The sequence below is a fragment of the Bos grunniens genome, chromosome 14, assembly GCF_055505025.1.
Source record: "Bos grunniens cultivar Pamir isolate PY7600 chromosome 14, Bosgru_T2T1.0, whole genome shotgun sequence".
NCBI lineage: Eukaryota > Metazoa > Chordata > Mammalia > Artiodactyla > Bovidae > Bos > Bos grunniens.
The window spans coordinates 19713572-19726825 of record NC_141178.1 but is presented as its reverse complement, the minus strand read 5'-3'; the positions used below and the strand labels follow the sequence as shown (position 1 = coordinate 19726825).

The following is a 13254-nucleotide window of genomic DNA, read 5'->3' as shown; positions in this document are numbered from 1 at the left end:
AAGCTTCTATGGTTGAATGATGAAAACAGCATCTTCTGATTTTGAAATGGACAGAGACTTTCTGGAGACCAGGCCACGAAGAGACCAGGAATGTGCAAATATAGTTTATCAGATGTTTTTCCTGGTGGCTCAGACAGTAAAGCATCTGCCTGCAATGTGGGAGACCCAGGTTCAATCCCTGGGTCGGGAAGATCCCCTGGAGAAGGAAATGACACCCCACTCCAGTACTCTTGCCTGGAAAATCCCATGGATGGAGGAGCATGGTGGGCTACAGTCCACAGGGTTACAAAGAATTGGACACAACTGAGCAATTTCACTTTATTTGAGTATAGTCACTCAATTATCTCCAAGTCTACATTTTCATGCAGTAAAAATGGGCCAGCAGCTGAAATATGGGGAAGAGTGTGGGGTCCTCTGTGTAATGGACAGATTTTTACCCTGAAGCCTAATCCTGAGACTTTTCTGGGGTTCAATCTGGACAAATCCTATAATTAGAGACATTCTAAAGCTGTCTGCTGCTGCTGCTGCTGCTGCTAAGTCGCTTCAGTCGTGTCCGACTCTTCGCGACCCCATGGACTGCAGCCTACCAGGCTCCTCTGTCCATGGGATTTTTTAAGCAAGAGTATTGGAGTGGGTGCCATCGCCTTCTCCAAAAGCTGTCTAGTGTCTGCAGATTAACAGATCTGTTGAAGATGATTGCTTGATGATATGTAACCTGGGGGCCATTTGCATAAGGTTTTTTGTGCTGATAGAAGATACATACTCTGCATAATCATACTCTGTATACCTTCAGAATCAGGAATTAAAAAAAAAAAACATTACTTTAAAAACATTTCATCGGTCTTTGTATTAGAACTCAGATGAACCTAGGACCCAGTCTGCCACCTGTTAACCGTTACCTGATTACATAGATTTACAAAGCCCTCCTTAAACTGCGCATGACCAGCTCACTCATTGTGTGCCACTTGCTTCTCTTAGTGCTCTGCATCCTGGCCTCTTTTTCAGTTCCTAAAACATGCCATGCACCCTCCCACCTCAGAGGTTTTAAACCCACTTTTTTCTCTGCTCAGTGAACTGACTTGCTCCCAGCTCCTCAACGACTCACTCTTTCTTCTTCACTCAAGGGTCATATCTTCTGAGACCTTTTCTGTGGACTCCCAGACTGTGTTAGGTCCTCCGTGGCGGGCACCATGTAGCTCTCCTTCTGTATCACTCGTTATTTACTGAAGGTTGTAATTATTCAGTAGCTATAAACTCCAGGAGACCAGAGTCTGAGTCTTTCTTATTCATTGCTATTCCCCTGACACACAGAGAGAGCACTCATTGAAGACTGTTAGGTGAGTAAGTGAGTGAAAGTGAATAACGAGCGAATGAATGCAGATATTATGGATATCTAGGCCAGATATCAGTGAATCTAGATAAAAAGTCTTTTCCATCTTGAGGAATCAGTGACACTAATTCTGTGAAGGACAAAGATGTGCTGATGATGTTTATATTAGACCTCAGTGGCTCCAAAAGATCGAAAATCCATTCAAGCCAGCGAGGCAAAAAGAGAAGTTATTCATTCGCTATTGAGATGCTCATAGACCCCAAGGAGTCTGGAGGAACTGGAGAGGCCTGTGGAGCTCAGACACTCAGCCGGGGACTCGTGCTGTAGGACTCAGACTCCAAGCCCCTCATCCTTGTTTAGAAGTTTCCACTCTTACTCATTCCCACGCGAACAGCCTTAATGAGTCAGGAATCTTCGTTTCATCTTGACTTCATGATTCTCCTCCTTTGGGGAGGGTCGCCTCAATCTCCCTGCCCTCTGCCAAATTGCTTCTCTACTCCCATTCCGGTTTAAGCTCTCTTTACTGGCAATTGAGTGTTTCATGGTGAAATTCCTCATAACAAAATTTCTTGGAGAAAAGGCCAATGCCAGATCTTGATGCTCCAGAAAGTTCTCTGAGTCCCTCCAGCCCTGGCACAAGTTTACCCAGCACTGTGGGCTCCCACTTCTATTTGGTGAGGTTACTGATCTCACGACTGAGCCCTGAGGATGCTGACAACCATACACTGTGGGAAACTCAATCATTGAACATCTCATTTTACATGTTAAAAAAAAAAATCAAGGCCCTAAAAGCTCTGGCAATGAGCTTAACCCTCAGGCTGTGGTCAGGTGGTCAGGAGCCGCATCCCTGGGGTCTCTATGCAGCGCCATTTCAATGATCACACTGCCTCTTCAGAGAGATCTTACTTTTGGTTCTTTGGTTGGTATCAAAATATATGAAAAATGTTTTTGCTTTCCACAGATAAGAGTACAGGAAATTAAAACATCCTCAAGGCAGGTTTAACAGGACAGACCTCCAGGATAGCTTTGGATATAAAACACCCCATTCCGATGGACAGGTACACACTGCTATATCTAAAACGGATAACCAACAAGGACCTGCGGTACAGCACAGAGATCTCTGCTTAATGCGATGCGGCAGTCTGGAGGGGAGGGGAGTCTGGGGGAGAATGGATACATGTGTATGTGTGGTCCCTTCCCTGTTCCCCTGAAACTATCACCACATTGTTAATCAGCTGTATCCCAATAGAAAACTAAAAGTTTTTATAAAAACCAAAACCATCCCATTCCACTCAGCCAGAGGATACACTCTTTCCTGCAATGCTGAGCTACATCTTACTTGTAGATGACAGCAAGAGAGCAGTGTGGTCCCTCAGTTTCTTTTCTTGCTTGTTGTTTAGAACATTCTTTGACTTGAACATCAACCCAGTCCTTGAAAATATTGTTATTGCAATTGAAGTTGTTTTATAGATGGAAATCCTGGAATCAGAGGACTTGATGGAAAGGCAGCCCTTGGCCTTCTGGAATGTATGATGTGAAGATATTGCCATAGATTTTCTGGTAGTGGGTTTGCTCCTATCTGGGAAGGACAGTTCCCCCCGCTGAAGCTCTGTAGTACTTTGCTGTGCTTCTCTTGGGATATTTGCTTTCTCCCTTTCTCTGTCCTGCTAGCTGCTTGAGGCTGGATTCATTTTCATTTCTCCTGCAAAGTTATACTTGGGAGACATGCCCAGTACACACCTGTTGCCTGTATTAGTTTTCTATTGCTGCTATGAAAAATTATCCCCATCTTAGTGGCTAAAACAATACACGTTTATTATCTATCAGTTCTGGAGGTAAGAAATCTAAATGGGTCTCACTAGGCTATGCTCAAGATGTAGGCAGGGCTGTGTCCCCGTTTATAGGCTCTAGGAGTGGATTCGCTTCTCTTAGTCCATTCAGGCTGCTGTAACAAAAATACCATAAACCAGCTGGCTAATAAACAACAGAAATTTATTGCTCACAGTTCTGGAGCCTGGAAGTCCAAGATCAGGGTGCTATCATGATCAGGTGAAGGTCCTTTTCTAGGTCATAGATCTCTCATTGTGTCCTCATGTGGTGGAAGGGCCAAGCAAGCTCTCTGGGACCTCTTTTATAAGCACCTCATACCATTCACGGAGAAGGCAATGGCACCCCAGTCCAGTACTCTTGCCTGGAAAATCCTACGGATGGAGGAACCTGGTAGGCTGCAGTCCATGGGGTCTCGAAGAGTTGGACACAACTGAGCGACTTCACTTTCCCTTTTAACTTTCATGCATTGTAGAAGGAAATGGCAACCCACTCCAGTGTTCTTGCCTGGAGAATCTCAGGGACGGGGGAGTCTGGTGGGCTCCCGTCTATGGGGTCACACAGAGTCGGACACAACTGAGATGACTTAGCAGCATACCATTCATGAAGGCTCCACTCTCAAGACCTAAACAATCCCCAAAGACCCTACTTCCTAATACTATTACATTAATGGTTAGGTTCTCAACATACAGATTTTAGGAGGATGCAAATATTTAGATGTAGCAATTTCCTTTCCTTTCCCAGCTCCTAAAGGAAGATTGATTGATTCATGGCCCTTTCTCCATCTTCAAAGCCAGCAACATTCGGCCAAGAACTTTCCATGCGGCCATCTTTCTACCATTCTCTTCCACTTTTAAGGACTTTCATAATTACATTGGTGTCACTAGATATTCCAGAATAATCTCCTTATATTAAAGTGAGCTGATTGGCAACCTTAATTCACCACTGACACATGGGATAACAAGTTCAGAGCTTTCTGGGATTAAAGCAGGGACACCTCAGGAGCAGCGGAGGAGAGCATTAATTATATGGCCCAAACATGATAACTGAAATCAGTAGCCTATTAGAGCAAAAGTCAAGAAGATGGCAGTCTCCTTGAGACAAATGTCTTTTTGAAAAGTTGTAATAAATTGTTCTTTTGTCTGACTCTTTGTGACCGACTCTTTGTCCAAGTCTTTGCATGGACTGTAGTCCGCCAGGCTCCTCTGTCCTCCAGGCAAGAATACTGGAGTGGGTAGCCACTCCCTTCTCCAGGAGTTCTTCCGACCCAGGGATTGAACCCGGGTCTCCTGCATTGCAGGCGGATTCTTTACTGTCTGAACCACCAGGGAAGCCCCCTTTCCATAAATGAATTGCCTTTTATATTCACCAGGGAAGGTAGTTATGCTTTGAATGTCCTAGTTAATTATTTTGTACATTAGGATTTATATACATTTGATTTTATTAAAGCAAGATTCACATCTTTTACATTGTTAACACATTTGTTTTCTATTAAGTCTGTGTGAGGGTTATTATGGAAGAGTTTTCACATTAATAAAAGGACTAGGAATTTGCCATTTTTGAAGTATATGATGCAGGTGTTTTTAGGGATGGATTTTTTAGAAGAGAAGCTAATGGCAAGTTTAATCCTATTTTCCCTCTTTTATATAAAATGAATAACTTAATAGGCTAACTATGATTCTATACTGTGGTTTTTCAGTTCAGTTCAGTTCAGTTCAGTCACTCAGTCATGTCCGACTCTTTGTGACCCCATGAATCACAGCACGCCAGGCCTCCCTGTCCATCACCAGCTCCCGGAGTTTACTCAGACTCATGTCCATTGAGTCGGTGATGCCATCCAGCCATCTCATCCTCTGTCATTCCCTTCTCCTCCTGCTCCCAATCCCTCCCAGCATCAGGGTCTTTTCCAATGAGTCAACTCTTCGCATGAGGTGGCCAAAGTACTGGAGTTTCAGCTTTAGCATTATTCCTTCCAAAGAAATCCCAGGACTGATCTCCTTCAGAATGGACTGGTTGGATCTCCAAGGTTTTTAACTGTCACTAAATGCTATTAAGTGGAAATATAGACTATGAAAATATAAATGCAAATTCATAGTTCTCTTGATGTTAAGAGTTATTGTAATTTACTTACTAAGGAATTCCATGTAAATCAGAAATCACTTCATGTAAGTATTCTTTAGACAGCATAAACAGGGTAAAATGGACCCTAATTAGCACATTTCTTAATTATTCTTCCTAATTGTGAAATTTAGCTCTCTCTTTAGCTATTTCAGAGGCACTACTAAACTACTAAAGCATCACTATTTACACCACCCTGCAAGGTCATTAGTTATCGCTGTTTCACAGATTATCAAACGAAGACTCAGAAAGGTTAAGTAAGTTGTCCAAAGTCACAGAGATGAAAAGTCATATTTGGGGAGCCCACAATTAAATCTGAGTGTACCCGATTCCAAAGTTCATACACTTTCGATTGCAATGCACCAGGAATCCTTGATGTTCACATTTTGGACGAAAACTCAGCAAAATGTTTGACTTGTGGTTGCAGATAAATTTCAGGACTGATGCCATATTCTTCTTTATAGGAATTGCATTTCAACATAAGCACCACAAGAAAGCATCTAGATTCCTCATGCTTTAGAGTTTATTTCTTTAACTCTTGACAGTAAGAAGGAATATAATCCTTAATCCTTGATGATCTGTAAAAGTCAGGTTTATAAATGTGCAAGAGAGTCTGACAGCAAAGACAGTTATGGTTCTGAGAGAGAGAGTCTTGATCACTCAGTCGTGCCCGACTCTTTGCAACCCCATGGACTGTGGCCCACCAGGCTCCTCTGTTCATGGGGTTTCCCAGGCAAGAATACTGGAGTGGGTTGCCATGCCCTTCTCCAGGGGATCTTCTCGACCCAGAGAACAAACCTAGATCTCCTGCATTGCAGGCAGATTCTTTACCATCTGTGCCACCAGAGAAATAGTGCATGTAAATTTTGGTATATTACATTTTTGTTGTTCAGTTCAAAATATTTCTACATTGGAATGTAAATCTTTTTAATTCATGGATTATTTAGAAATGTATTGTTTGGTTTCCATTTATAGATTTTCTATTTGTCTTTTTAATATTGAGTCCTAGCTTTGTTCCCCTGAGTACACAGAGTACAAACAGTATACTCTGTGATTTTTGATAATTTATAATGTGTTGGAAAAAACTCCTGTGGCCAGCATATAGTCAATATTGTTAAATATATTTGAGAGGAAAAGTTGTGTATTTTGTAATTTTTAAGATTATCATTCATCATGTGTTGTCAATTAACTGCATCAATTAATTGTATCATTAAAGCATTCTTTATCTCTACCTTCTTTCATTACTTATTCTATAAGTTATTGAGTAAATGTGTGGAGTAAAGAGTTAGAATTTTTGTATTAATATAGTCTGATGTTTGTTGCTTTTTAATTGGAATATTTAGTCAGTTTATATATTATAGTACTCATAATAATTATTGAAATGTGTTTATGATCAACTCTTCAATGTTACTATTTCTTCCTATTTATCCTATCATTTTCTCTTCTCTCCCACCTTTTTTTTTTTTTTTTTGCTTCTTTTGGGAATCAAGTAATTTTAAAAATTATTTTCCTGCTGTATTAGTTTGTTAGCTATACATCCTTTTGTTAATCTTTTAATGGATACTACAAGGATTACATTGTGCACCTTACCTTATTAGAGACTATTATTAATTAGGACGGGCTTCCCAGATGGCGCTAGTGGTAAAGAACCCACCTGCCAATGCAATGAAGTGTGGGTTCAATCCCTGGGTTGGGAAGATCCCCTGGAGTAGAGAATTGCAACCCACTCCAGTATTCTTGCCTGGAGAATTCCATGGACAGAGGAGCCTGGCAAGCTACAGTCCATGGGGTCACAAAGAATTTAACATGACTGAATCGACTTAGCATGTATACACATTAATTAGGATTTTGACCAGAATATAAGAATTTTAGAAAACTTTGATTCTCATCTTCTCTTACCTTTTGTGCTAATGTTGCCCTATATTTTGAATCTATACACGTTAACCCCTATAATACATTGGGGTTTATAAAGTTAGTCCAGGTTCGATGCATGATACTGGATGCTTGGGGCTGGTGCACTGGGACGACCCAGAGGGAGGGTATGGGGAGGGAGGAGGGAGGAGGGCTCAGGATGGGGAACACAGGTATACCTGTGGCGGAAAAATAAAATAAAATAAAGAAAAGGATACATTTCTTCTCCTCATTTAAAAAAAAAAAAGAGAGAGAGAGAAAAAAAGTTAGTATTCATTTAAATTCATACATCTGCCCTTTCTATATCCCTATATTTCCATATAGGATCATTTTTCTTCTGCTTAAACAATGCTTCAGAAATGTATGTAACCCTATTGAAACAATACCCTCAGTTTTTGACTGAAATGTCTTATGTCACTTTCATTTAAAATTTTAAATTAAACTTTTATTTTGAGATAAGTGTAGATTCTCATGCAGTTGTGAGCAACAATACAGAAAGAACCCATATGCTCTCTCTTTGCTTTCCCCCTAAAGGTAATATCTTGCAAAGCTGTAGTAGAGTGTTACAACCAGGATATTGACATTAACACAATCAAGATACACAAAGTTTGTCTCTCCAGTTTTGAGAATGCTAGGAGTCCTGTACTACTTGGGGATTATCAAGTAGTTGAGGGAAAACATAACAGAAAATGTGGAGATTGTTTGGCTTATATCAATATATTTTCTTTTTATCTGAGATCTTGGTACTTAAAGATTTTGCTGCCTTTTCTACTCTTTGATGCCTTCCAGTCACTTTAAAAAAAAAATCTATCCATTATTATCTCAGTGAGGATATTAGTTTGAACACAAAAAACTTCTTTATACTGTGAAACAAAAATTACTGAAGCCTGTGAGACCCAAACATTTGCTTCAGTTAGGACTATAAAAGTTGGGGTGATTTTATTCAGGATATTTTCAGTATTTTACTTTGCCCATTTTCCTTGATTCAAGTCTTCTGGATTAAGCTTTCTTGGCATATTACTCCTTGTGTTGCGTGTGTTAGCTCAGTTGTGTCCAGCTCTTTGAGACCCCGTGGACTGTAGGCTGCCAGGCTCCTCTGTCCATGGGGACTCTCCAGGCAAGAATACTGGAGTGGGTAGCCATTCCCTTCTCTAGGTGGTCTTCCCGACCCAGGGATTGAACCTGTGTTTCCTGCATCGAAGGCAGATTCTTTACTGTCTGAACCACCAGGGAAGCCCATATTACTCCTTAGGCCAAAGCTAAATTAAGATAAGCAGAGTTCTCAAGTGCAAAAAAGATCAGTTGGGCTTCCCCCAATCATAAGAAATTAAAAATAAAACAACCCCCAAGTATAAAATAGCCAAAAGAAATAATCCAATGCTTTTCAAAAATATATCAAATGTAAATTATCTCCAAAATCTATGGAGCTAGGTTTCCTGGTGTAGATACTGACTCTGCCACGTACTAGACAGGCAAGTTATTTAACTGCTTTATGCTTAAGTTTCTTTAGTTTTGAAATGTGGAAAAGAATACCTCCTACCTCATAGTTATTATACTGAATGATTTAATACACCTATAGCACTTAGAAAGATATTCCGGATATAGTGGGTGCTCAACTGATCAGTTAATGTAAAAGATTACCCAATATCAACAGCAATAGCCATAAAATACATCAGTGTATAACTTATGTGCACTTATAATAAACATGATTTAGTAGGGATAAATTTGATTTACTTGACAAATTTACTTAAACTCATTCATTGCTAGAAAATTTTGTGATTACTCAGTATTTTTTCTTCCTCCTTTGGCCTTTTTTGGGGGTTGAAAGGAGGCTCTCCTTTGTTAGCAGAAAGAAAAAAAGAACTATTTCTTTCTCTGCATTTATTTCCCAGTAGAGGAAGTTTCCTGGGTAGCTCAGCTGGTAAAGAATCCACCTGCAATGCAGGAGACCTGGACTTGATCCCTGGGCTGGGGAGATCCCCTGGAGGAGGGCATGGCAACCCACTCTGGTATTCTTCCCTGGAGAATCCCCATGGACAGAGGACCCTGGTGGGCTACAGTCCATGGGGTCGCAAAGAGTCCAACGTGACTAAGCACAGAGGCGTCACCAACATTTATTGAGCACACATGGTGTTGTGGGCCCTAGGCTAACCACAGAGTTGTAGAGACGAGTAAGATTCATCTTTTTCCTGAAGGTCTTTATAAACTTATCAGAATCAGACAGATAAATAAGAATTGATATACCTTGAGCCACTTACCCTGAGGCAGGGTGTCAGAAATTTAGAACACCTTAACTTTGTAATCCTCATAACCACCTTAGGATGTAGGCATTGAGTAACTTGCCCAGATGAGGTTTGAACCCAATGCTTCTAAAAACTTTGAAAAGTGGGAAGGTCTATGGCCTTCCCACTAATGTTGAGATAGTGACACAGCAACACTTCTACCTAGAAATAAAAGGCTAATTATAGTTGTCTACTCATGGTCTAAACCACCTGTTAATTCAAGTGTGTGAACCCAAGTTAGACTGCTTGTTTAGTGGCATTTACCAGTTATTTCCGGCAAAGTGGTCAAACTAATAATAGGCAACTTTGACATTCATATAGCAAGTGAAAGCTATGGTGCAGTGCTATTTTGGAAGGGGTATTTTTAAATTCAGTGAATCATGTTCACCTAAAAAAATGAGTTTTTGTTTAAAAAAGAAAATGACTCATATTCTCTTCAACATGGTGGGTTGTGTTGGAGAAGGCCCTCATGTGTATTTCCTATGATATTTTCAACTACATTTGGATTAATTAGCCAGACTGGTAGCAACCTGGGGTTTCCCAAGTGGCGCTAGTGGTAAAGGACCCGCCTGCCAATGCAGGAGACAAAAGAGACGCGGGTTTGATCCCTGGGTCAGGAAGATCCCCTGGAGGAGGGTATGGCAACCCACTGCAGTATTCTTTCCTGGAGAATCCCATGGACAGAGGAGCTTGCCAGGCTAGAGGCCATCGCATCACAAAGAGTCTGACATGACAGAAGCGACTTAGCATGCATGCGTGACGATTTTAGACTTTCTGGTGGCCTAGATGATAAAGAAACTGCCTGCAATGCAGGAGAGCCGGGTTCAATCCTTGGATCAGGAAGATCCCCTGGAGAAGAAAATTCACTCCAGTATTCTTGCCTGGGGAATTCAACGGACAGAGGACCCCGGCAGGCTACAGTCCACGGGGTCGCAAAGAATCAGACATGACTAAGCGAACAACACTTTCACTGAGCTCCAAAGAGATCACTACCACAATTTCAACCCTGCAGAAGACCAGTAACTTACTTTGCTGTAAGAGGAATCTCTAATTCTAGATGATTTCCAAAGGTAAATCAGTGATGGCAGGTTGGAAGCATGTTACAGAGAAAAGAATGACAACTATCCACTTTTCATTTGGAAGGTCAGTCCACTGATAATTTTAACTTACAATGAGTGCCTAAGTCAGTATACAATAAAGTATTCTAAATCTTAAAAGACTTAGAAATATAGAAAATTCAAAATGAAAAAGTGTGGGTATTGGTTAAATCTTAAACTAATTTAAGGCCAGAATTTTAGGAATTTTTAGAACTGGTAACTTGTTTCAGAGGACATCACCTATAGGCAAACTATGGTACTGCAGTCTGCATAAAGGAAGTGCTGATCAGGCAGCTGTGGATTAAAGCAAGCCGTTCAGAGCACATGGGGCCCTAGAAGTCTAGAAGGAAATGCTTTCTTTCCTCTCCTCCCACTCCCCTCATTGCTGTGATGTGCATTTCTGACAGAAAACCAGAACCCTCCACTGGAACAAAGCACAAATTTGTGAATTGTGACTGCAGCCTAAATCTGCCATTGGTGCAACATCCTGAGGCATTGAGATAGACCTTGGAATCAATGAGCCAATGGTCCTGGTGCTAATAGGTACATTTTCCGCTGTCATTATCTGAAATGCAAGGGGGAGCTTTCCTTGCAGCATTACACTTTAATGTTACTTTTGCAGTGCTATAGCTAATAATAGCATCAGGAAGCTATCTTTTCAAATAAAAATGTATCTTTTCTCCCAGTTGGGGCTAGGACAGAAGTAAAGGAAGAGGGAGATGGGACAGGAGGATTCTATGGTCAGACAATTTGAACATTAGTCTTATTGTTCTAGAAGCAATTCCTGACTGGAACCGAAGAAATTTCATTCTTTTGCAGTGACATAAATGTAATCTGCTCAGCTGGCTTAACTTCCACTTGTATTTTGTAGCACCCTAGTCTTTTTTTTTTCTTTCTCCTGTTTAAAGAAGCCAGACTAGATATCCCAATAACTCTAGCATGGGAAGATCCTTCAGGTTTTGAGAGCAGTCTTTTCTCCTTGCCTTTTAATCTCTTTCCTCTTTGAATGTGTATGTATTTTCTGAATGTATTTTTCAGAAGAACTTCCTCTGGATTTCATTTCATTTTATTGAATGGACTTCCTGTTAATTAAAAGGGAGAAGGAACTGGGAAATAAGCCCTTGTGTGTGGTATTAGAAGTAAGTGAGGCTGGTCCTAAGGGAAACGAAGCTGAAGTTAGAAAACAAGCAGGGCGGTCCTTTTCTTCTGCTGTCCTGGACTTTCACTGAGGTTTGTGTTTGGGGACACTTACCCATTTTTTTCCATGCTGAGTCCCAAGGGGACGTGGACAAGAGTGTTTTGAAGGGGAGAATTTGGCAACTGTATGGTGACCCCTAAAGTAAAAGTCCCAAAAAAGTTTTCAGTGTCAAGTATTTTAAAGCAGCACTGCTCTGAAGCTCTTTCAGTGGTTCATTCCTGCGTAGACAGTTCACAATGTACGGATCCCGAATTCATCTCACCTGACTCCCCATCCCAGTTGATGTGAGGCTCATCAGACTCGGATCTGACTCAGGGCCACCACACCCCATGTTTCTCCTCTGTCTTGCCATGACCAGCATGGTCTCAGTACAAGGATGTGGATTCTTAGATCATTTTAAAAATATCTTTTCTTCCAGCTCCCTTTTGAGCTTCAGTTTTTATTCCATTTACTGATGAACAGATTTAATTAGCTTGGAATACTACTCCCAGAATTTCTCAGTTCTTTCCTTCTGTTCTACAGAGAGAGAGAGAGCCACGAGCTTCACGCTGGTAACGGTGGGACTAGTAGGACTCGAGAGGGGCATGCCTTTTCCTGCCGAGAACTGTAAGGAACAGACCCCCACAGCCCTGAAGAGGAAAGTTGCAGGCACTTTGCAGTCACCACTTCAAGGGCTGAGGTTGTCGGGGAGCTGTCCGTGATGGGTGGTGGGGTGTGCACACAGACACACACACGCACTCACACACACATACACACCGCAGTGACAGATGACCTATTGAAATAATTTCAGAGCTGTTCTGTGGTTGCTACGACAACCAATGCTCTCTTGGCTTTCATCTGGCCATGTGACAGGGACTTTGACGTCAGCTAGAGGCAGAGCCTGTGGCTGAGTCCGCACAGTCAAAGGCCTGTGAGAGGCTGGGTGGGTGCTGGCCGCTGCCGCTGCTCTCCACGCTGCTGCTTCTGCGTCCAGGGGCTGCGGAGCATGGACTGTTAAATCTTGCACTTCTGCTGTGTGAGGTAATCAGTTTGCTTTATATACAATAGTAAGATGTGTTTATAAATCACAGCGGCTTTCCCCTCTCTCTCACCTCTTACAAGTTTGTCTTCATGAGCAATTATTGTTGTACCCAGAGAAAAAAATGTGAAGCAGCTTCTACTTGTTCATTTGGGGCGGAATCTCTGGCATTTGGTTAAATTTGGATTCATGTTCTGGGAAGTAGGTTAAAATATAATCGCCTCCCTTGTTCAGTACTTGTTAACGTGACATAGTTTAGAGATACAGACTTTGCAGCTTGAGCCAGATATTCCCCGTTGAATTCCAGGAATCTCCCCTTCAGTATTGTTTCGAGTTTAAAGATGCCAGCACAGCTTAGCAATAAGGGGCTAAGTTTGCCTTTTTATATATATGTATGTATTTGCTACCATATTCTGAATCAGCCTAGGATAGTTCGGAATGTGGTCTCTGTCTTGTTTGTAGCGTTCATAAGG

General features: G+C 41.4%; 1 protein-coding gene across 9 annotated transcripts in view; it reads left to right on the top strand.

Annotated features, from left to right (window-relative positions):
• Window positions 1-13254, top strand: part of NCALD (neurocalcin delta) — a 539433-nt gene that overhangs the window by 433471 nt on the left and 92708 nt on the right. The window contains exon 1 of one of the 9 annotated variants that reach the window (XM_086336201.1): window positions 12660-12783. The exons of the other annotated variants lie outside the window; for them this stretch is intronic. The gene's annotated coding sequence lies outside the window, so the exon portion shown is untranslated. Of the gene's footprint in view, window positions 1-12659; window positions 12784-13254 lie in introns of those variants that run through there. 9 annotated transcript variants of the gene reach the window in all.